Below are 23453 nucleotides of genomic sequence, written 5' to 3' on the forward strand. Positions count from 1 at the left end.
ACATCAATTAGAAAGCAAAAGCAGTCCAACGGCGACATGTAACATCTGCTATACGGCCGTTTCGCGGAGCTGCATTTTACTACTCATTTGATACAGCATATACAAAACAAAAACTCAAAGAATACAGCGTGTTCACTCGAGAGTACAGGCAAGGAGACCAAAGCAGCAAACAGTTGCGGATACTTTCAGTTATGACAAATATCCTCAGCGACATGTCCACAAATAATAGAGAGAGGGTCATCAAATTAATCGCTCTGGGAAACCAGCTCATCTCCGTGGTAGAGGATCAGGGTTTTCTTCGTCACCTGGAGTTTTTGAATCCCCGGTATCCACTTTCGAGTTACAACATGCCGGTATATGCGCACTAGTTTCGTGGGTCTTATACAGCAGAGCATGTGAAGCAGGCAATCCAGGAGATGCTGAACGCGTTATTAGACAAGCAACGTGTCCACGTCACTTTATGTGACAACATAAAGTACATGATCTAAGCAAAGGATTATATGGAGGTACCAAGCGTGAGCTGCGTCTCACACACACTTCAGCTGGCTGTACATGAGGGTCTGCTGTCACAGTGCAGCATCACACACTCACCTGCTAACACAAGGAAGGTGGAGGCCAATGTTGGAATAGCATATGCAGAATAAGAAAGAGCTATATTTTTAGTTTAGTGTGTTTATTTCGGTCTTGTAAGAAAAAAAACAAGTACAATAGACAAATATAAGAGTATAAATACAAAACAAAACATAACAAAACAAAATAAATCAATAACAAAAACAAATCAAAACAAAAAACACAACAAGCAATACAATACACTTTGACCGAAAAGGTGTAGGCTGAAGCATCAGCTTATTTTGCCTACCCTTCTTAAATTAACATTTTCCGTTTGCTCATTTTAAAAAATCTTTTGGAAGAAAAAAACAAAAACAAAAAAACAAAAAAAACAAACAAAACAAAACAGAAACCTGCATATTCTACATACAGCAATTTATGAGCACAGTGGTATTTATAATTCAGTTCTATATTTATTAATAATATTATTTTTAAATAACTTTTTGAATCTGTTAAGTGTGTTGCACAGTTTGATTTCTAATTCTAGATTATTCCATTGATTGACTCCTTTAATAGATATACATCTTTGTTTCACATTTGTTCGTACCTTTGCTTTTGTATACACATAGGTCCCTCCTAGTTCATATCGACTGGTTCGAGTCCACACCATCTGGAAGCATATTATTATTTACTTTTATACATAATTTGAGCAGTTTTATAGTCCACAAGATCATTGAATTTTAAGGTCTGTAGGTTTATGAAAAATGTGTTTGTTGAGTCTCGATAATCAGCCCTGTTAATTATCCTTATTGCTCTCTTTTGTAATATGAAAATTGGTTTTGTAATTGTTTTGTATGCATGCCCCCAGACCTCTATGCAATAAGTAATGTATGGCTCGACAAATGTTCGGTACAATAAATGTAATGAGTATTTGTTGAGGATGTATTTTGTTTTATTTAATATTGCAATAGATTTTGATATTTTGCTCTTTATATGATTTATATGTGGTTTCCAGCTTATTTTGTCATCCATAATAACTCCTAAAAACTTATTTATATTAACTCTTTGTATTCCAATATTGTTTATCCTAATTTGTGTTTGATCTAAATTTTTACGGTCTCCAAATACTATATATTTAGTTTTATTTAAGTTGAGAGTTTAATGAGAGTTTATTAATGTCAAACCATCTTTTTATCGTTCCAAGTTCTCTCTCCACTGTGTCCAGAAGGTGCCTCAGATCTTTACCAGAGCAAAGTAAATTCGTGTCATCAGCAAACAAAACAAAATGTAATAGCTTGGACACATTGCAGATATCATTAATGTACATAATAAATAATTTTGGACCCAGCACAGAACCTTGTGGGACCCCACATGTTATCCTCCGCAAGTCAGATTTTTCATCATTTAATTGCACATATTGTTTTCTATTCTCTAAATAATTTTTTAACCATGTATATGCTATGCCCCTGATCCCATATCTTTCCAGCTTCGTCATTAATAAATTATGATCAATGGTGTCAAATGCTTTTTGTAAGTCCATAAAAACACCTACTGTGTATTCCCTTTTGTCTATTGCTGACGATATTTTTTCTGTAAGTTCCATAACAGCCATTGTGGTGGATCGGTTTGATCTGAACCCATATTGATGTTCACTTAATAAGTTTTGTGTTTCTATGAAATGATCGAGTCTATGGATAAATAATTTTTCTAAAATTTTTGAAAACTGTGGAAGTAGAGAAATTGGTCTGTAGTTTGAAAATTGATGTTTATTTCCATTTTTGTATATTGGAATGACTTTTGCTATTTTCATTTGGTTGGGGAATATACCGGTTTGGAATGACTGGTTGCAGATATGGGTCAGAGGTCTAGCTATACTATCTATAATATCTTTTACTAATGCCATATCAACATCAATACAGTCAGTGGATTTTTTATTCTTAAAGTTTTTTACCACATCAATTAGTTCCCTCTCAGATATCTTCTTAAGAAAGATGGTATTTGGGTTTATGTTAATAGTGCTTTCGTCTTCATCATTTTTTACTACTGGGTTCACAATTTCCTTGGCTAAATTATAACCAACATTCACAAAATAGTTGTTAAAGTCATTTACAATCTCCCTTGTTTTGGTTGTGATTGATTGATTTTTTTTAATAAAATAATTTGGATAATTTGATTTTCCTATACCTTTATTAATTATACTGTTAAGCACTTTCCATATACCCTGTGTATTATTTTTGTGCTCTTCTAATTGTTTGTGGTAATAATCCTTTTTATTGAATCTCATTATACTTGTTAATTTATTTTTATATTTTTTATATTTATTTTCAGCTTCCTTTGTTCTCAATTTTAAAAACTGTTTATAAAGTAAGTTTTTCTTTTTACAAGCATTTTCTAGTCCCCTCGTAATCCAGGGCTTGTCATCATATTTCTTCTTTTTTTTTGTTCTTATGGGACAGTGTTTATCATATAAGGTGGCAAAAACAGACAGAAATTCTTCATATGCTTTGTTTGGATCTTTATTTAAATAAATGTCTGTCCATCTTTGCTCCCTTAAGTCCCCTTTAAGAGCTTCAGTGGCTTCAGGTGTTCTATACCGAATCTTCTTGAGAGAACCAGGATTTGTCTGGGTTTGAATCTCATATGAATACTGCACTGTTGTAAAAACAGGAAGATGGTCACTTATATCATTTAGAAGCAGTCCACTTATTATTCTTTGCTCAATTGTATTGGTGAAGATGTTATCTATTAACGTTGCACTGTCAGTTGTTATTCTAGTTGGTTGTAAGATGGTAGGGAATAAGTTTACACAGTACAATGTGTCAATAAAATTCTTTGTCTTACTGTGATCATGTGAGTTTAACAGATCTATGTTAAAATCTCCACAAACAAAAATCGTTTTCTTATCATTCATCTTATCATACATATCAATAATTTTACCTTTAAATGACTCAATACAGGATCCTGGTGTTCTATAGATGCAACTTATTATTATATTCTTGGTTTTATCCATGTCTATTTCCACTGTGACACATTCCATAATATTTTCTATTTGTACTGACATACTCTCTATTTTTTTACAGTTTAAATCACAATTTACAAATAGTGCCACTCCTCCTCCTTTCTTATTCACTCTGTTGGTGTTAAATAGCTCATAGCCCTCCAGGTTAACATCAACTTCCTTCTCATTGTCCAACCAAGTTTCTGATATTGCAATCACATTAAAGGTGGGGAATTTTTTTACATAGTCCTTAATTTTAGAGAAATTTCTATTCAAACTTCTGCTGTTGAAATGTATTACTGAAAATCTTTTGTCCATTATTTTCTTTCTTATAAATTGTTCATCTGTATAGTACTCACAGTTGCAGTTGATGTTGTTATAGTGGTGATTTTCTGGGTCAATGCCATTCTCCATTTCATACATTTTATGTTCCGTGTATTCAAAGGTTTGTAAGTTCAATTGTTCAAAGTTCTGATGATCACTACTCACACAGTATATTGGTGTTACTTCAACTGATTCATCATCACTTGTGTCGCTAAGTGGAAAGGTATAGTCACTATCAAGCCCTGTTGTTGTGGTTATATTGTGTGTCATTTGAGATATGGACATCCCTCACTCACTTGGGTAGATGTAAACATCCCTCACTCACTCAAACCTGTCCAGATCTGCGAGCTCTCTTACTATGCTGACTTTTGCTTCCTCTGGTGTTCCATTTGTTTTAATCCACACTTTACAATTCCCCGTCCAGGTTGCTTGAATTTTCTTTTGTTTCTTGAGAGCCCTGGCTTGCCTAGCAATATCAGAATTTTTCTTAGTCAGATGTTCGTTAAGATATACATCAGTTCCTCTCAGTTTTTTGGCCTGCTGCAACAAGTTGTTCTTAACTTTCCTGTTTACGAACCGGATAACAATAGCTGGTTTGGCCTTGTCTTTTCTTGGAAGTGCATGGCAGGCTGAAATAGCATTGCTATCAATATCAATGTCTTTGGATGCAAAGAGCTTGTATACCTGTTGCTCCAAGGAGTGTATTTCTCCCTGTGTGTCTTCCTCGCCGCTGTGGCCAATGGCTCCAGCTGTAACTCTGGCATATGAGCGGTGTTTGGTGTTGAGCCCGCTCACAATCACGTCATCCATCCTCGTATATTGTTCCAGATCATCCACTCGTCTTTCTAAGGAGCTTATTTTCTCTTCTTTTTCCCTAATCATGTTCTTTAATTCACGCACTTCCTTCATTAATCCAAGTAGTTGTGTTTGCTGTTTTGCCACTTTAGAAATTTCATCTGACATGAAATTTAGAGATTGCTTAATCTCTTCCATTTCCTCACTAAAGCCTGGTGGCTTTTTTGGAGGCATTCTGGGCCTGGTGGTGGTGGCTGCTCCTGGGCCTGGTGGTGGTCGCTGCTCCCGGGCCCGGCGGCGGTAGCCGCTCCCAGTCCCGGCGGTGGTAGCTGCTACTGGGCCTGGTGGTGGTAGCTACTCCTGGACCTGGTGGTGGTAGCCGCTCCTGGACCTGGTGGTGGTAGCCGCTCCTGGACCTGGTGGTGGTAGCCGCTCCTGGGCCTGGTGGTGGCCGCTGCTCCTGGGCCCGGTGGTGGCAGCCGCTCCTAGCCCCGGTGGTGGCCGCTGCCGGGGCCTGGTGGTGGTAGCCGCTCCTGGGCCCGGTGTTGGTAGCTGCTCTTGGGCCTGGTAGTGGCTGCTGCCGGGGCCCGGTGATGGTAGCTGCTCCTTTGCTACGGTGTCGCTAACACACAGCGCTGCAGGAAAATCCGCGAAGGATCGAAAGCCTTCGCCAAAGAGCGTTACAACCGGGGCTCCAACGCCATGCACCTCCGCAAAGTCAGCCGGCTTCTCTCTTGTCCTATATTAAATTATATACTTTGTTTCAACAAAATAATAAAAACCTATTAAGGAACAGCTTAGATACAGGTACTTTTTTTCTTAATGCAGCTGTATTATCTAGGAAAATATTAGTTAAAGCTAAGTATCGGATCGGGACTCGGTATCGGCAGATACTAAATATTGAAGGACTCGGATCGGGATCGGGGTAAAAAAACCTGATCGGGACATCCCTAGTCACATATATTGCCCAAACTGTGAGTACTACATCGGTGACCAGGATGTAGGACAATGTGCTGTATGTAACACAACATTGGATAAAAACAGCTCGCTGAAAAATGGAAACTTCTTCATATACTTACCAATCCAAAAACAGTTGGAACATCTTCTTCAAAGGGAAGATATTGCCCATTGTCTCAAGTCAAAAGGTGGCGCATGTAATTCAGAAATTTATATTTTTTATAAATTTATAATTTATATATTATAAGATATTGGAAGTGGTCAAATGCATCATAATTTGAAAAAAAATGGAGGCCCACTTGACCGTACACTTGCATACTCCTTAACACTCAACTGTGATGGAGTCCCTGTATTCATCATCACTCTATGGTATTTGGCCATTATATGGCATTGTAAACGAGCTCCCTTACCCTGTGTGAAAAGAAAATGTTCTGCTTTTTGGCCTGTGTTTGGTGATAAAAAGCCAAATGTCAATACATTTTTGAAACCATTCACTTTAGAGTGTCAGAAGTTGTCAACTGTGGGCTTTAAGATAAGAAGAAACAGCATTTTGGAACAATGTACAGTTGTGGCAGCCCTAATGATGTGTGATTCGGTAGCTAGGCCCATATTTCAAAACATGACCCAGTTTAATGGTCAATATGGATGCAGCCTATGTTTACATCCTGGTGAACAAGTTGAAAAGGGTAATGGCACTGTCAGGGTATACCCATACAAAGAAGTTCCAAAGAGGGATCATGCTTCAACCATACGTGATGCAAGAGAGGCTTTACATACCAAAAAACCTGTAAGGGGTGTTAAAGGGCCCACATGTCTGATAAAGATTCCACACTTTGACATCATTTCTGGCATGCCTCCTGATCACATGCACAACATGCATCTTGGTGTGGTTCGTCAAATGGCAAGCATGTGGCTGGATAGCGAAAACCATGAGAAGCCATATTACATTGGCAACAGAGTGAACGAACATGATGAACAGCTTTTGCAAATTAAGCCTCCTTGCAGTATCACAAGAGTCCCCAGATCACTGCAGCAAAGGAAGTTCTGGAAGGCTTCTGAATGGCAGAACTGGTTGCTGTTTTATAGTATATTTGTGCTAAAAGGAATTCTGCCACAGATATTTTACCAGCACTGGCTCGTCCTTGTCACATTTATGTTCCTACTTTGCCAGGACATTATTACAACAGAGGACTTAAAAAAATGTGAAAAAGTTGTTGTAGACTTTGTGAGACAATTTTAAACACTGTATGGCAAGACCCATGTGTCTTTTAATGAACATTTATGTCTTCATTTGCCAGAATCTGTCAGTAACTGGGGACCTTCGTGGGCTCATTCTGGGTATATTTTTGAGTCATTTAATGGTGAAGTTCTGAAAATGTTTCATGGCACTCAGTATGTGCCCCTACAGATAATGAAACAATTCACTTATAGGCAAGTATTGCCTCTTTTGAGGAATGATGCACTGAGAAATGCGGTTCCTGAATGCATCCAGCTATTTTGTAACTTAACTGGCCAGAAAAGACTGAAGCAGTTTGAAAGAATAGGCGATCAACTTGTTACGCTTGGTTTGCATTATTCTCGAAAACTTTCCAGTGAAGAGATATTGGTCATGAGAGAGTATCTTTTAGTCACCACGGAAACAGTTGTGAAAATATTCAGTCGACTTCTAGTCGATGGAGAACTGTATTACTCACAGGAGTTCACAAGAGTAATGAAAAGGAACAGCTTCACTGTGCTGCTGCAGAATGGAAACATTATCACTGTGTACTATTACATTGTTGTAGAGCAATATGGTGGGAAAACATGCTTTGCTTTTGGAAGGAAGTATGACAGATCACATAGTGCACTGATAAATGTTGAAAATGTAGTTAGTCTAAAAAAGGGAATTCAGGGGCAGAAAGCAGATGTTTGATGTGACACTGTTCAAAAGAAAATGTATACTGATTGATCTGCCACAGTATGCAAGTCTCTATGCATGCATACCTCCAAGATGCAGTGTGGAGGATTGAAAATGAAACTGCAATATGTGCAATGGAAATGTGAAAATTGTTTCAAACGCTTGTGCTACTCTTTGTATATTGATGTGTAAATTGTGAATTGTGTGCATTTGCTCTATTTGTATTGACAAGTGTAAAATTGTAAGGTAAAAGGGGTAGGTTTATATAAGCTCTGCTACCTACACCCTTTCAGCACATATTTTTAAAAAAATGTACAAACAAAAATGTATTGTATCATCCTCACTGTATCTTTTTATCTATCTTTATATAGCTATTCCATGCATGGTCCATTCATATTCTATGGTTGTTTTTTTGCAAAGTGTGAAATGTAAAGAAAATACAAAAGCATGTTTTATATGGTACGACATGTATATCAATATATACATATATGCCACAATATATTTTCCATACATGATGTATGCATATATCGGAGCATATAAAAAAATTATATGTAAAAAATATAGTCCTCTTTTTGGTCTCGACTGCAATATATATATTTTTATATGTATCAATATATATCCATATATTTTCTATGAATATATTGTAATATATTGATAATATAAATATTAAATATAATATATGGGAATATATTGGTTAATATATTACACGATATTTTACAATATACTGCAATATATTTTTCTTTCGTAAGGGCCAGCTCTGACAGTTACTATGTTGCCATGGAGATGGATACACTATTGCCACAGACTTGGCGGAGTAATATTTTGAGTAATGAGTCAGGTGTGTTGTCATGCTGATTTGAGCACGGTCAAAATGTCTTGTTGACCAATCAGATTGCTTGGTCGGAACTACTTGTTGTATAATAACAGGTAGACACGGGGGAAACACGTTGAAATAGAACACACAGTGCGTTTACATGACACTCAAGAAAACTGAATTACTGTGTTAGTCTGACTATGATGGGATTTCTAAGATGCATGTATACACCTTAGTCTGACTAAAATCGGACCGGATCGGATTTCTCATAGTCGAATTAAAGCACCCAGATTATTCGATTGATAGTTGCATTACTCCTGCATGTATACGTTCCAGCGGATCGGATCGGATTTTGCGTTCTGCGCAGGCGCGAGATTTTTCCCCGGGGCCGTGAGCCGGAAGTAGACGGACGGCGGCGGCGGCGTCTTTCCTCCGAAATCACCGCAAGAAAGAGTGCACCTAGTTTGTGTAATTATCATGTACACCATATACGAAGTGTACAAAGATGTAGCTTCGTCTCGCTCTTCGAGGCAGCTGGTGACGTAAAGAGGTCAGCCGGAGGTGGCCCTTATACCACTAGTTGAAATGGGTACAGCGCCACCTAGCGTACCGGGGTATGACATGCTCCGGCCAATAATCCGATTTTCTCACCGGCATGTATACTCGGATAATTGCACTTGTCTGATTGAGTAGCATAGTCGAACTATGGTTGTAATCTGACTAAGCTGTGCATGTAAACGCACTGACAGACGTCCTCATCATGGCACAGTACACGCCTCTTTTGGATCCGCAGTGCTGCTGGCGTGCTGTGTGAATTACACACAGGTGCGTCTTTACGCCGGAGCTGCTTGGTTCTGTGTGAACAAACAAAGGCGGTGAATTGGCGAACCTCCGCTGCGGAGATAATGTGGAGTCTCTGTGTGAAAGGGGCTACTGTCTCAATAAATTGCAAGCAGAGGGTTGAGAAAAACACATCTGTGCTTCAGAATCACACTTTGATGGTACATCAAATCAGTTATTCATATATTTGAAAATATAATCTAATTCAGTTTAAAATACAGACATTCTTATCTTTTTCTTCTTTACAACTGTAATTAAAGTGACATACAGTTTGTGTCAAAACAATGTAATAATCCCATTAAAATGTGTGGATGTCAAAAGCATTTAGAGTCATCAGCAACTGCATTGTGGAAATTTTGACTTTCACCCTTTTACCCAGAAGCTACATCACAGCAAATGTGCACATTAGTATCCGTTTTCTTATTTAACACAAATCAACCCGAAATCAACTTAAATAAGTAAAATTAAAAAATGTACAGCGTAACCCTATGAAACATGCGTTATAACAGGTTGAATGTAAGTCTTAAATGATTCTATTATTTTTTAATGCAGAACCCATCATTTACTATTCTGCGAATAAGCACACTCAGGTTCCACATAATATTTGTGGAATTTTGAGATTTATAATGAAGTGGAAGACAATTTTTTATCCTTCAGTGAGGCATACACACATACCAGTTCACACATCGTTGAAGGTTTCAAGACTAATTCCATTACTTATGGACTGAATGTCTTTTCGTTTTACTGGAAGGAAAGAAGAAGAAGAAGAAGAAGAAGAAGAAGAAGAAAAATCATCATCATCATCATCTAGTGTGTCACTGCCAGATGGCTTCCAGAGTGATACAGTTTCTCTCTATGGCGCTGGTGGGAGGTCTTTGCGACGTGTGTAGAGCAGCCAATCAGCTAGCGCGTCAACATCACAAGCCGGAAGAAGGAAGCTCAACCCGAAAAGAGCGCCTAGATTAAAAGAGGATACGTTACCTGTAGGTAAGCGCTTTATTACTTTCATATTGGATATATAAGCGTAATTTTGAATAGATGTGTATCTCTTACTCGAAACAGCGTTACTTTAACACATATCTGCAGACTGTTGTTGAAAATATTACATCTCTTCCATACAGTGGCAAATTCAAGCTCATCTTCCACCGTCAAGCTTAATAATTTACTGTCATTTCGACAAAAAGTTATTCTTACGTGACTGTTCGCTTTCATATGACACACACATTTCACCGTGTCGGCACTGTAATGGACAGGCGATGGCCCCGTTTGACTAACAGAGGAAATATTTCAGGAAATGTCAGTTCACTAAAACTTTCTCGCAGTTATCCTGGCCTTGTTTGTGTCTGTGTCACCGGGTGTTTCACAGTTTATATATCTCGGGGATTCACACGCAGTTATTAAGTGCATAATAGTGCTCCCAAGGTAGCAACATGACTTCATTATAAAACTTGATCGGCCTTGAACTCCTCACCTGAATGTTTAACTTTGAAGAGAGAGAAAAAAGAGTTAACTTTTTAGTTGCGCTCATATTGCCTTAAATATAACTTACACATTTCAGCTATCCTTGTATTTGTTAATAGGAGTTACTTAAAGGTCCAGTTTGTAGGATTTACGTGGCTCTATTGGCAGAAATAGAATATTCATACTTTTGTCTTTTCAAAAGTGTGTAAAATCACCTGAAATTACAAACTGCTGTACTTTTGTGACCTTATAATGAGTCCTATTAAACATACAGACCTGGTCCTCTACCATGGAGTCTGCCATGTAGCACAGCCATGCAAGAAACTAAGATATTACAAGTGGTGACTTGCAAATTCCTGGAACCAAACGAATATTAGGTTTAAAATATACATATATGACCAGTGTTGGGGCTCGTTACTCAAAAAAGTAATACATTACACATTGCTCTCAAAAATAGTAATGCCTTACATTACATGTTTACTCCCTGAAGAAAGTAATTAATTACTCTTTACTGAAAAAAGTAATGTGATTACGGTAACGCGTTACACCAAACACTGTACATGAAAACAAGTCAACACAGTTCAAATATCTACGTATAAAATACAGCAACTGTCTGTAATGTTAGTCTTTAAAATTAGAAATAATTGGCTTTTTTTTTTTTTTTTTAAATATTAAATGACAAAGTAATAATATAACATCTTTTCTTTATTTGTGATGAATGTTTAAGGATGTGTTATTTAGCATGGGGAAATTCCTCTCAGCCCATGGCAATGCAAAACACACTTGACTGTGGACACTGTCACCTGTCTTCCAGCAGCATTTAATTCATTGCATACTTGCTTTTTAGTTGTTTTTGGTTGACTCTTGACAATCCTTCAGTTAGGGAATCACTGATCCACATTTTTTAACTTCTGATCCGATCCCGATACCTGAATTCGGATATCTGCCGATACCGATACAATTCTGATACCAGAGCTCTGTTTGCTTTAATATTATCATCATCATTATTGTTGATTGTATATGAGGCTGAAATAAACTCCTCTCTTCAGGCAAGTATGACATTGGGCAGACATCTGAATTCCAAATATCTTTAGGAAAGCTCAGGGCTGGAACTCCTTTTAACTTCTCAGCTTACTTGGTTGAAACTCAGTTGTATAGTTCAGGTAGTGCAGTCTCTGATAAGTATCTCCTGGATGGTAAACTATACTGTGGCTGCAAGTGTTCAATCAGGCTGCGAAATCCTGCATTTTCCACCACTGATAACAGTTGGTCAAGTTGAGCAACTTCTTGGTAATTCCTTAGCTACACGTTGTCCGCTGATTGTTTACCTTTTGGAATGACTCCAGAAGTGATTCCTGACAGCTCCTTTTGCCTTTCTGCCCTCTGACTAAAAATTCCTCGCGCTCTTTCATGTGGAGCTTTTTTAATAATAATACAATACGCCTTTCATGGTACCCAAGGACACTTAACAAAGAGGAACAAACAAAACAAAGAATAAATGGAGCGCCTGTCAGTCAGCACGGAGGGAATAGCACCTTCCTCTAAACAAACTTGCGTCTGGATGCTCCGTGTTAGCAAGTTAGCGTTGCTAGGCTAACAGCTGATCGAGGCTAACAGCTGTTCGGAGGGGCTAACAGCTGATCAGCAGAGAAAGGTGAGTCCATGGAGCCAATTGTTCAGGTGTGCAGCCTTCAAAGTTGGTAGCACAGCCCCGAAGCTTGTAGGGACAACTTGGCTTTCTGTTTTTCAAAAGAAAAAAGCAGTTTTGCCACGTATTGAGAAGCTGCGATATTCACGCCAGCGTCCTCTCGCATCCGGGTTGCAATTTTAAATGTTTAATTGCGTTAGTGGTGTTGTACGTCGCGAGGGAGCTTCCGCCTTTCTGAATAACGGCTTTGCAAACATTGCATGTTGCTGTGTTGCTTTGCAGTGCTTCCAGTGTAAAATATTTCCACACAGTGGACATGTTGGCTAGCCACAGTGCTGCTCAATGCTAGCCTGCTAGCTGGCTGCAAACAGTGGAATGGATTTCCTGAATGGGGGCGTGTCTCCTAACTATGTGTCTCATTGAACCACGCCTCCGTTCAAGAAGTCCATTCCACAGTTTGCAGCCAGCTAGCAGGCTAACTGGCAGGAAACACTTGTGGAGTCATTTCAGCCGACAAACGTTAAAGCACAGATATGGCTCATGGATCAGATCGGAAATCTCCGCAGGTTGGATCGGAAATTTCCTATCTGTGAATTACGTTGGTATCGGAGCCGATACCGATACTGGATCGGATCGGCCCCATCCCTACTTTCAGTGCCCATTAACACTTTCACATTAAACATTTTCAAGACAATTAAAATAATTTTGAGAAAAGCTACTGTCAAAATATCTTAAATATGGGCTTTTCAGCTCTGAGCTTTATTTAGCAAGACTTGTGATGCTATTTTTTTTAAGGCAAGACCAAATGACTTCAAGTTGTGTTAGAATTATATTGATACCATACAGACTCAGCATTTGGTTAAAAACTAGTTTTGAAAATGAAATTTTCTTTATTAAATAAAAGAAGTTGTTAATTTGAATACTATTAACATTCCGCAACAACTGTTTAGATGAAAACATGTTGAGAAATGATCATTATCATTAGGTTTTCTTGGATGTTCAAGACCAGTTTCTACTAAATGCAGTGGAAAAATAAGCAGCTGGTGAGGCTTACAATAGCCATACAAAGAAATCCAAAAATTATGTAATTTAGCTCTTAGGGCAAAACTTCTGCAGTTCATAACCAGAATAGAATTTAGTTGACAAAAATACAAGTTTCCATGAATTCAATAATATTAAAATATATATATATTTTCTAGGGGTGTAACGATTCATCTACTACATCGATGAATCAGTTTATATTCCTACGATCCAACTACATCGATCTGTGCTCGGCAAGTTGGCCTTCAAGGCGACATATCGATTAAAAATTGTTTGAAATAGTAAAGAATCGATTTTATCTATACTAGGAAATTGCACATTGGATTGAAGCGCGGCAAACTTTAAGGATGTGTCTTTCAGAGGTGGGTGCAATTCGTCGATGTGGCGATGCATCGCGATGACTCACGTGACGATTTGGCATCGATTAATTAACGTTGATGCTTTGCCGCAAGACCGGAACAAAAACACGTAACCGGATCCTTAGGGCGTGCGCCCTCCGGACTGTTTAGTGAGTGGGACCACAACAAACGGAGCAGTAACGTTAGTTTCGGTTAGTGGTGCGCACCATGGAGCCGCGCTACAAACTCCCTCACCGATGAGTGTGAGTGCCACTCTGCTCTACTGTGTTTGTGTTGTGTTCACCTCACTGTACTGAAGCTCCAGACTGAATAAGTTCAGATGGATTAAAGTTCTCCGTCGCTAGAACGGATTTCTGTCATTCAAACTTCACAGAGGTGACTTATGAGATCAATATAGATCGGAGGAGAACAACTGTTGGCTGATATTTATTGACAGATTGTCACACTCTACAGCCAATGGTATCGTTAACAGCGTGTGTGCGCCAGTGTAGTGACCCACACAGGGCAGGATCTAAACACGGAGCGGTGCTAAAGTTTAGCTGCTGAGCTAGCAAGGACTCGTCGCATGGCTATGTTGTCAATTGAGTTTAGTCAACACGTGAGAACTCGTCTGACACGGAGAGTCTCCTGTTGTGTGCTACATGTGTGAAATAACAACTATAGTCTGGACTTTGTCTGGAGTTTATCTGTTAGGGGTGGGAAAAATAATCGAATCTTGGATGAATCGCGATTCGGATGTGGATGATTCTGAATCGATTCACAAATGTCAAAAATCAATTTTCTACATGTTAATTGACAACGTAATATTGACGGAACGCAAGAGGCGGAACTCAGAAGTGCGGAATTGCAGCGCCCGGACAGTTGACGGCGTGCACACAACAAAAAACATGGGATGTGTCGTGAATGTCTGTACTCACAAACAACTCATGGGTGGAACGTCTGAGGCATTTGTTCATGCCGAGCGGCTCGAGAGCAGCGTGGAGCTGTTGGCTGTTAGCTGTTGGCTGTTAGCTGATAGCTGTTAGCTGTCAGCTGTGGCGTTGAGTGCGCAGTGTCCAGGTTAACTTGCGACACCTGTAACTAACTATCGGGTATTTCTGTCATTCCGCCATGCGTTCAAATGGTTACTTAAAGCCATCGTTCCCAGCCGCACACATCATTATTAAGCTGAATCCAAGTCGATGTGAAAACTGTACACTGTCATACAGCCCGCACAGTATGTTGAAATCCAGCCCGAACTCAGCGTGAGGTCAGTCAGCTGTGGCAAAGTGTGAGACGTCCAGATCGACCTGTGATACAAACACCTGTATCGACCATCGACCAGCTGCAGCTGTATTAATGTACTACATGTATGCTGCTACAGGAACACTTTTCTTTTCCTCTTGGTTCTTTGCAAAGCTGGATGTTTGCTAGCAAATGTAACCTTCCAGTTGACTTGCCACATTTCTTTCATTTGTTTTATTAATGAAATATATTGGAAGTAAATTAAGTATGAATCATTACAAATACATTGCTTTGAAAGTACCAAGTAGTCACGAAGTGATTAGCAAACTCAGATTTAATTAATTAATTTTTTTAAAGCGTGCATGGAAATGTACATAAAAAACTTGCTGCCTCGAGATGCATCGAGAATTGATTTAGAATCGAATCGTTGACCTCTGAATCGGAATCGAATTGAATCGTGAGGTGCCAAGAGATTCCCACCCCTAGTATCTGTGTAAACGGCTTCATTCAGCGTCTCTCCCTCCCCTCTGGCACCGTGAGTTACCATGGTTACAGGAACGCCCTGAAACTTTATAATAATCAATAAGAAGTTTTTGGTTAGTTTGACTGTACAAAATCATGAATGTAGCCTGATTGTAGCTCAATGCTGAAATCTTGTATTATAACGTAGAACAAATGTAAAGCCTCAGAGCTTCTTTGATTATTAACAGTATGTTAGTGATGACAGAAAGGTGATAACTCGCCATCAGACTGACAAGGCTGCAAAAGTTGCTGGTTGTTTGATGTATTTTTCTGTTAAACGATAAGAGGCTCACTTTAACAATATGATTAATAATAATAATAATAATAATGAATGATAATGATGATGAGAAGAAGAAGCAGAAAAATAGCGTACTAATAAGGTTCTCGAGATGGTTGATTATTTGAAAGAGTAAAACTTGAAGCTTGGAAAAAAAAGGCCCAGTTTGATTTCATAGATTGAAAATTACATTGAAAATACAAAAAACATTTTAAGTGTGAATAGAGCAGCTGTTCAGATCAACCTCCTGTAAAACACTGTTAGTCAAATATTTAAACTTGATGTCTGCATTAGAGAACATGGTGTGGGTTGAGGCTGTAAATCTTATCTTATTGTTTTAGCACGTGTCAAGTAACGTGCCCTGTAACATGTTTCACAAATTACAAATTGGGAATGTCAGTCGAAAAAACATTTCAGTCAAAAGATTTTTTTTTGCTTTAATCCACGAGTTTAGTTGAATTATGCACTTTTGTTCAGAAGAATGCAATTTGTTCCCTTGGAATATGGCAGCTTTTTTGTTAAGTTATCCTATCCATATTCCAGACTGAATAAGTTTCCATTTTCCGTTAAATACATTTGATGGAAGTATACATCTTGTTTACTTGAATTAATGAACTCATTAAATTCAGGGCTTGACTGTTTTCAGTGTTTTCCACCAATAGAGGGGGCTCTCTTGCAAGTGGAGCTTTCCCTGGTCAAAGTTAAGTAGGTCAAAGTGCAAATGTTTACATAGTCATAAAATAAAATATTTTGTGTCTTTGAAAAATTCAAATGTTCAAAAAACCTTGTTATTTGCTTAATGAGTGTAGTTTTAGAGGAACTGAGTTAATTTATAGGCTATTTATTTACAATTGTAGCCACAGATGAGGACAAAATCAATCTTGTATGGAAAAAAGCTGTAAAAACCGCAATAATTGAAGAATCTTGGCACCAACAATCGAATCGACAATCATTACAATCGAAGAATTGAAGCTCCCATAAACGAAATTGAATCGTGAAGTACCCTTGTTGGATCACCCCTAGTGTCTTTTTTTTAGCACTTTTAACGATAAAGACATGTTAAACTACTCAAATTAGTCTGCCTGTGTGTGATGTCATCGGCATTTGCCAGCAGCAGCGCGAATCTTAGAACAACAACAAAACGCAGAATGGCGGATGGCAGAGGAGACGGCGAGTGTGTGTGTGGAAACACTTTGGCTTTTGCAAAGACGGAGATGTTCTAATTAAGTTGCTAGCTGTTTGTAGAATATGTAAGAGCCAAGTAAAAAAAACAGAGCAACACGACTAATCTCTCCAACCACCTACTAAAGCGCCATGGGATTTCACACAAGGCCGACTGTCCAGGCACCTCTTGCAGCGTTACTGCTGCAGCAGCAGTGCAAGGTAACGTCAGCTCTGCAGAGTGTCTATTGCACTCCGTTTTTGGTACTACTATTGTACTCTTTTTATGTTGTAAACAGCAGCAGAAGTAGCAGGTACACCTACTGTTAATTAGGGGTGGTGAAAAAAAAAAAGATTATTGATTAATCGCGATTATAATATTGACGATTATGATTCGATTATTAAATTTCCAAAAATCGATTTTAAAAAAATAATTTTTTTCTTTTTTTTTTTCTTTTTTTTCGTGTGGAAATAGTAATACAAACTGGAGTACTTCTCTTACTGGCTTCCGCTACATGGTCCACAGTCTGGAGCCAAGATATGTTATTCCATCCCGGAGCTTTTTCACACTTAAATCGATTCCAAATCTTTACAAGGAGACAAACCTTTCCGTGCAAGTGTCCCTCAACTCTGCTCACAGGGTAGCAATAACCTGCGATGCCTGGACATCCAGAGCTACAGTCTCATATGTGACCGTTACAGCTCATTATGTCAGCAGTTAATGGAAGCTAATGTCCTACGTACTTCAGACGAAAGCTATGGATGATAGCCACACAAGCGCAAATATGTGTGAGTTTCTCAAAGCAATGGCAGACGAGTGGGGAACAGAGAAACACGCCCTGGTTCTCGCCACCAACAATGCTTCTAACATGAGTCCGGCTGCTGAGCTTGGCAGCTTTCTTTTAACAGTGAAACACTACATTTAAAACAAATTAAAACATAATAATTTTGATATTACAGTTACACTATACAATATTGAAGGTGCTGTGAGGTGTTACTCAAAAGATAAGTAAAACAATTCAGCAGCTGACTGATGTTAAATGGAAGATCAATAATCGTTAATAATTGAAAATCGAATCAATAATCGTTAATAATCGAAAATCGATTTGTAATTGAATCGAGACTTCAATAATCGGAATCGAATCGAATCTAGAAATTGGGCCGATTAACCACCCCTAACGTTAACCTATTTCGGCCATAAGCGGTCAAACAGACCGCACATCACTTTGCGGGGTTTCATTGTTCCATTTTTCCTGCGGTTTGCTGCTTTCATTGTCTCTCTTGTCTCTAACTGTGTTAGCGGTCTCCAGCTGTGCCTCTTTGTGAATTTACTTGTGAGTTAATAATTATATAGTTGTATTAAGTAGCTTGTTTGGCACCATGGGCAAACAAAAACGGGAGTTCCTCCCACCATGAAACAGCGAGCGGAACTGTTCACAACACGAAGTGCTGAAATGACGCGACTCTGACTGTGTACCAGCCAAGGAAGACTGTCTGCATCCTGAGCACCTGCACACAGGTGTGGGCACCTTTAGTGGGGCGAAGGCAACACCAGAGTCTGTAATGTACAACAACAACACCAAGTATGGCGTGGATGTCCCGGACCAGATGGCGAGGCTGTACTCCGTCAAAGGCGGAAAGATAGCCAGTGTCGGTCTTCTATAACATCCTCGACCTGGCTGGGATCAATGCCCGCATCTCATTCAAGGAGCACCAGCAGCAGGAGAGGCCGGAGGAAAGTCCTGCAGCAGCTGGCAGAGGAGCTGAGGGCAGAATGCATGGAGGGGAAAGCGGCCTGGCAGTCGGCACAAGCTGGGCAGCAGCGGAAGCAACCACCGCAGCAGCAGCAGACACGGACACGGAGGCAGTGCCGGTCCGAAAGAGCTGCAAACGGAACCAAATGTCGGACATTTGAAATGCCACAAGCACGTGTGTGGTGACTGTGAGCGGAGGTAATCTGCAGACTGTGACCAGTGATCACAACAGCTCTTCTTTTGTTTGAGATCAGCTTGTTTCCAGCTTTTTCGATTATTATATTTCTTTAACTTATATATTATTATAAAATCATTCATAATCAAAAGTTACTTTTAATTGTTCTAACTTTTCTCTATTAAATTCTTGTGTAAATATGCAAAAATAACGGTTTACTATGTTATTAATAAATGTATAATTAAACTTGTTAAAATGTACATTTTGGTGTAATTTCGTTAAAGAAAATATATCATGACATAATGAATGCATTCATCACTCAATCGGGTATTTACATGAGAGATTATAGAGTTTAAAATCTAGTGGTCCAAATGACCGCTTACGGCCGTTCAAGTAGTTGTGGATTTCCGGCCTTCTAAAGTCCAGCTGACACTAGGGCTGAAACGATTCATCGAGTTACTCGATTAACTCGATTATAAAAATTCCTCGAGGCAAAAACTCTGCCTCGAAGCATCGTTAAATTCCTATGACGCGCACTATACGCGCAGGGATCTGATTGTTCCACACGGACCGTTGTTCAGGAAGCACACCAGCGCGTCATACATTTTGAATTTAGCTGGCTGGCACAATTTAGCTCTGTATTTGTAGTGATGTCGTGATGCGGTTTGACTAGATATGATGTTTAGCTTTGATGTTTTTAACCTCTTCAACCCGAGCTGCGCATGTTGCATTATACATGCGAGCATGCTAACCATGTAGCAACATATTAATGCAGCACACCAACTTAACGGGAAGAAGCTCGGCTAAACGCTCATGATAATCATTTTCAACTTATCGAAACTCAATTCCGACACCAAGCAACTAAAGGAGCACGTAGAAAAAACACGCTAATGGCACATGTCCGAAAAATCGGCGTTAGCGATTACGCTACTTCATGCTAATGCTACATACAGCATGTCATATGAAAGCTGGGACTCTACAAATTTCAACGGTATACGTCTCATCACTCTGCGCCCAAAACTCACTGAAACAGCCGCCGAAGAAGAGCAAAAATAAACATCACTTTATACAGACATGATCATGAATTACGTGCTACATTGGCTGTTTTGTGATTATAAACTCTGTTTGAGTGCATTACACCGCCTCCACCGGCTAATCCAATGTGTCTGTGTCACTTTGAAATGATTCCTGACAGTTCAGGATAAGTTTTGGTTCCAGGAGGACACGTATAATGTGGAGTAGGTAGGACCCTAGTCTTCCCACACAGTGTATTTGCCTCCTTGTGATTGGCGGATTAGTGTGATTATCATGGATTTGGGGACTGAAGACTGAAAAAGACTTATTTATAATTTATTTATTTTATTTATTTATAATTGTTTTATTGATCATTTTGCAGCCACACCATTTTCGTTATGCATTATTTGTTTTGGTTGTTTAAAAACGCAAAAAAAAAAAATATCCGATTACTCGATTAATCGATCGATAAAGTGCTAGATTAATCGATCACAAAAAGAATCGATAGCTGCGGCCCTAGCTGACACTTTGGTCGAATCAGAAACATAATTTGACCGGATCTAACTCTTGGGTCGTGTAAAGCGCACTGTTATGCCTTAACCAAGATATAGATCATTAAGATTAATTGATTCAGATCTGACTGGAATGAATCCGTCACAGTTGCTGGTAAACTGATTCAATTCACCCACCATGCCAGCACACAAATTCCCCCGCATTTGGTGGATGGCGGGTGCTAATTTCGATCCCTGCAGTGTAATGAAGACATACATTCATTCTTTCCTCGTTACATAGTTAGATATGATTATCGAGAGCTCTCTCTCTCTCTCGCTCTTGCTCTGGCGTCCGACACTGCGGCACGTTGCCAAGCTCTATAGGAAATGCAAATTTAAAAAATAGGCACGTTTAGAGAGATTGTTTGGGCTTTTATTTTGGTTTTATTTTGGTGATTAACTAACTTCCGCTTGAGATTTCCGGTATGGATTGGATAAATGGTGGCTTTTATTTTGGTGATTAACCAACTTCCGGTTGGGACTTCAGGTATGGATTGGATATGGCGGCGGCCTTGTCGGCCATCTTGACTGCAGATGGGTGCCTCTCCAAACAACTAGCCGGTCACCGCTGATTTCATTTCAACCAGGGGCGTCGCACCCGTGGGGGATGTGTGTGTTTTAACACCCACACTTGTCCCGGTGAGAGGGTTCAACACCTAGACAACAAATAGAATAATATAAGAAAGAAATACATTTTTTTAACTGGGGAGTCGGGACCCATTGAATTTCCCAGGGACCCACTCAACTCACCACCTGTGGGTCCCAGGGACTCACTACATTGAAAACCTGTCAACATCACTGCAAACCTATTCTGCCCTTTATCAGCAACTGCTTTGATGCGCTGGTACCAAGTGCACACTGAGATTTTATCGTTTGGAATAGACATGTTGCAACTCTGTTAATGTCCTTAAGGCCTCACGGTTGATGCTGGCATTGTCTGTCTTGATACCAACCATTTGGGACATGTCCAATTCCCATGTTTCAGTTACCATTTCTTCTAAGGCTTCAGTCAGACTCTCTGCAGTGTGTTCAGTTTACAGTACTTTACAGCCTAAACACCAAGACTGCATCTCATGAAGAGCTGATAAACTGAATGGTAAAAGCCATGTATAGTCCCCTCCAAAACTATTTGAACAGTGTGGCTATTTCTTTTATTTTTGCTGTACACTGAAAACATCTGGCTTTGACAAAGATGAATATGAAACAAGAGATCAGTTTGTCTGCACCCATTTCCAGGTATTTACATCTAGATCTGTTCAAAAACTTAGAGGATAGCACCTTTTGTTTGAACCCCACTCCATTCTTCAAGTGAGCAAAATTATTGGACCATGTGAGTGACACGTGTTTATTTGTTTCCCAGGCATATCCTATTACATTTATTATTCAAACAATGAATAGTGCTGATCGACTGCTCTCGGTTTCAGCTTTAAGTTTTGCCTTTGCAGACTGCATCTATATAGCCAGTACAACCATTTGGATGTACTGAAGAAGAAAGAAACCACTGGTGTACTCAGCAACAGACATCAAACCGGTAGACCTAGGAAAACATCAGCAGTTGATGACAGAAACATTGTGAAAGTTGTAAAGAAAAACGTTCAGAAAAACCTCTCAGTAACATCACCAACAATCTCCAGAGGGCTGGACCAACATTCGAAAAAGACTCGGGGAACAAAAGATGCGATACCAGAAGATGCAAACAATTAGCAATAAGAATAGGAGGGCCAGATTGAAGTGGAAGTGGAAGTCAAAGTACTAGGGCTGTAATCTCCTACTCGACTGGTCGATTTATTGGTCGATACGTTCTGGCTCGACCAAAATTCTGATTGGTTGATTTTTGGCTTGTTAATTACATGCTGCTATGGCAGTGCCTAAACACGCAGCGGGTCCTCTCCATCCCAATGCTGTGTGTCCTGCATATGGCATATTTGACTTCATCAGGAGGAAAGTACCAAGTGCTAATGGGGGTGTTACAAAGGTAACGGTGTGTCTTCAGAACACCCCCCTTGTTGTCACTATTTTGGATTAGCCCAACCCATTACAGACACTACAGACAAACAGATTGCGAGGACACGCACATAGCGAAATGATAGTGTCCGTCAATTATTATAACATGCCAAAAACGATTGTCTAAATATTCCTCAATAGTTCTTGTGCTGATAGCACTAGTTGACATAGTATATTTTCGGAAATCATGGGCTATGATATTGCGCAGATGCACGTGATGCAAAAACGCTGTCAGAGCCGACAGACTCAAGTGTGTTTATTAATTAATTCATTTTAATTAATTAATTTCAGTGCAAAGTAAAAGGGTCAAAAACTATTTAATCTGAAGCAAATAGACTACTATTCTTTATGTTTATTTTTAATTAATTAAGCGGAAGGCTAACCCCTGCATTTTACCTGCTAAAGAGGAGACTGAAGGGAGAGACCCCCGGACACAAACAACAACTTTAAGACGCTGCACTGAAAGCCTAGAGCAGCATTACAAAAGAGGAATGCAAAGGTTTGGTGGTGTCAGTGGGTCGCTGCACTTGATGCAGTTATTGCAAGCAAAGGATTTGCAGCGAAATATTAATCATAATTCACTGTAATCTTTTTTAATCTATCTATCCCTATACTTTCGCTCACCTAAAAATTGGATGTTCCATTACAAATGATGCAATCTTCTAAGTTGTGTAACAGATCTAGATGTAATTACCTGGAATTAAATGCTGACATACTGATCGCTTATCTCATATTCATCTTTTGATGTCAAACCCAAATGTTTTCAGTGTACAGCAAAAATAAAGGAACTTGCATTGCTTTCCCGATACTTTTGGAGGGGACTGTAGGTGTCTCCAGCTCTGCTTGTTCATAGATCTGTTGTGCATGCGTAGAAGAAGAATACTATACGAGAATACATATGTTTTCTTGGTAGAGCTTTGGTATTTCTCTGTACATAAAGAAGTTCCTTCTTGGCATGTCATACCTTTTGTCCAACTCAAGACTCCTGAAGCAAGTTTTTTTTTCCACAGTATAATATATTCTGCTACTGCCCTGTTAAGTTGTTTGGCATCTTTTCCCTCTTTGGGTTACTTTTGTGTCGACTGAAG

At 39.2% G+C, this 23453-nt stretch overlaps 1 protein-coding gene across 2 annotated transcripts in view; it reads left to right on the forward strand.

Moving 5' to 3' along the window:
- The first annotated feature begins 10019 nt into the window (after positions 1 to 10019).
- The window catches only part of arhgef39 (Rho guanine nucleotide exchange factor (GEF) 39), a 100010-nt gene continuing 86576 nt past the window's right edge, over positions 10020 to 23453 (forward strand). The window contains exon 1 of one of the 2 annotated variants that reach the window (XM_030439213.1): positions 10020 to 10157. The gene's annotated coding sequence lies outside the window, so the exon portion shown is untranslated. Of the gene's footprint in view, positions 10162 to 23453 lie in introns of both variants that reach the window. The other variant, XM_030439212.1, reaches the window with a different exon arrangement.

This window comes from Sparus aurata, chromosome 14, assembly GCF_900880675.1.
Source record: "Sparus aurata chromosome 14, fSpaAur1.1, whole genome shotgun sequence".
In the NCBI taxonomy this organism is placed as follows: domain Eukaryota; kingdom Metazoa; phylum Chordata; class Actinopteri; order Spariformes; family Sparidae; genus Sparus; species Sparus aurata.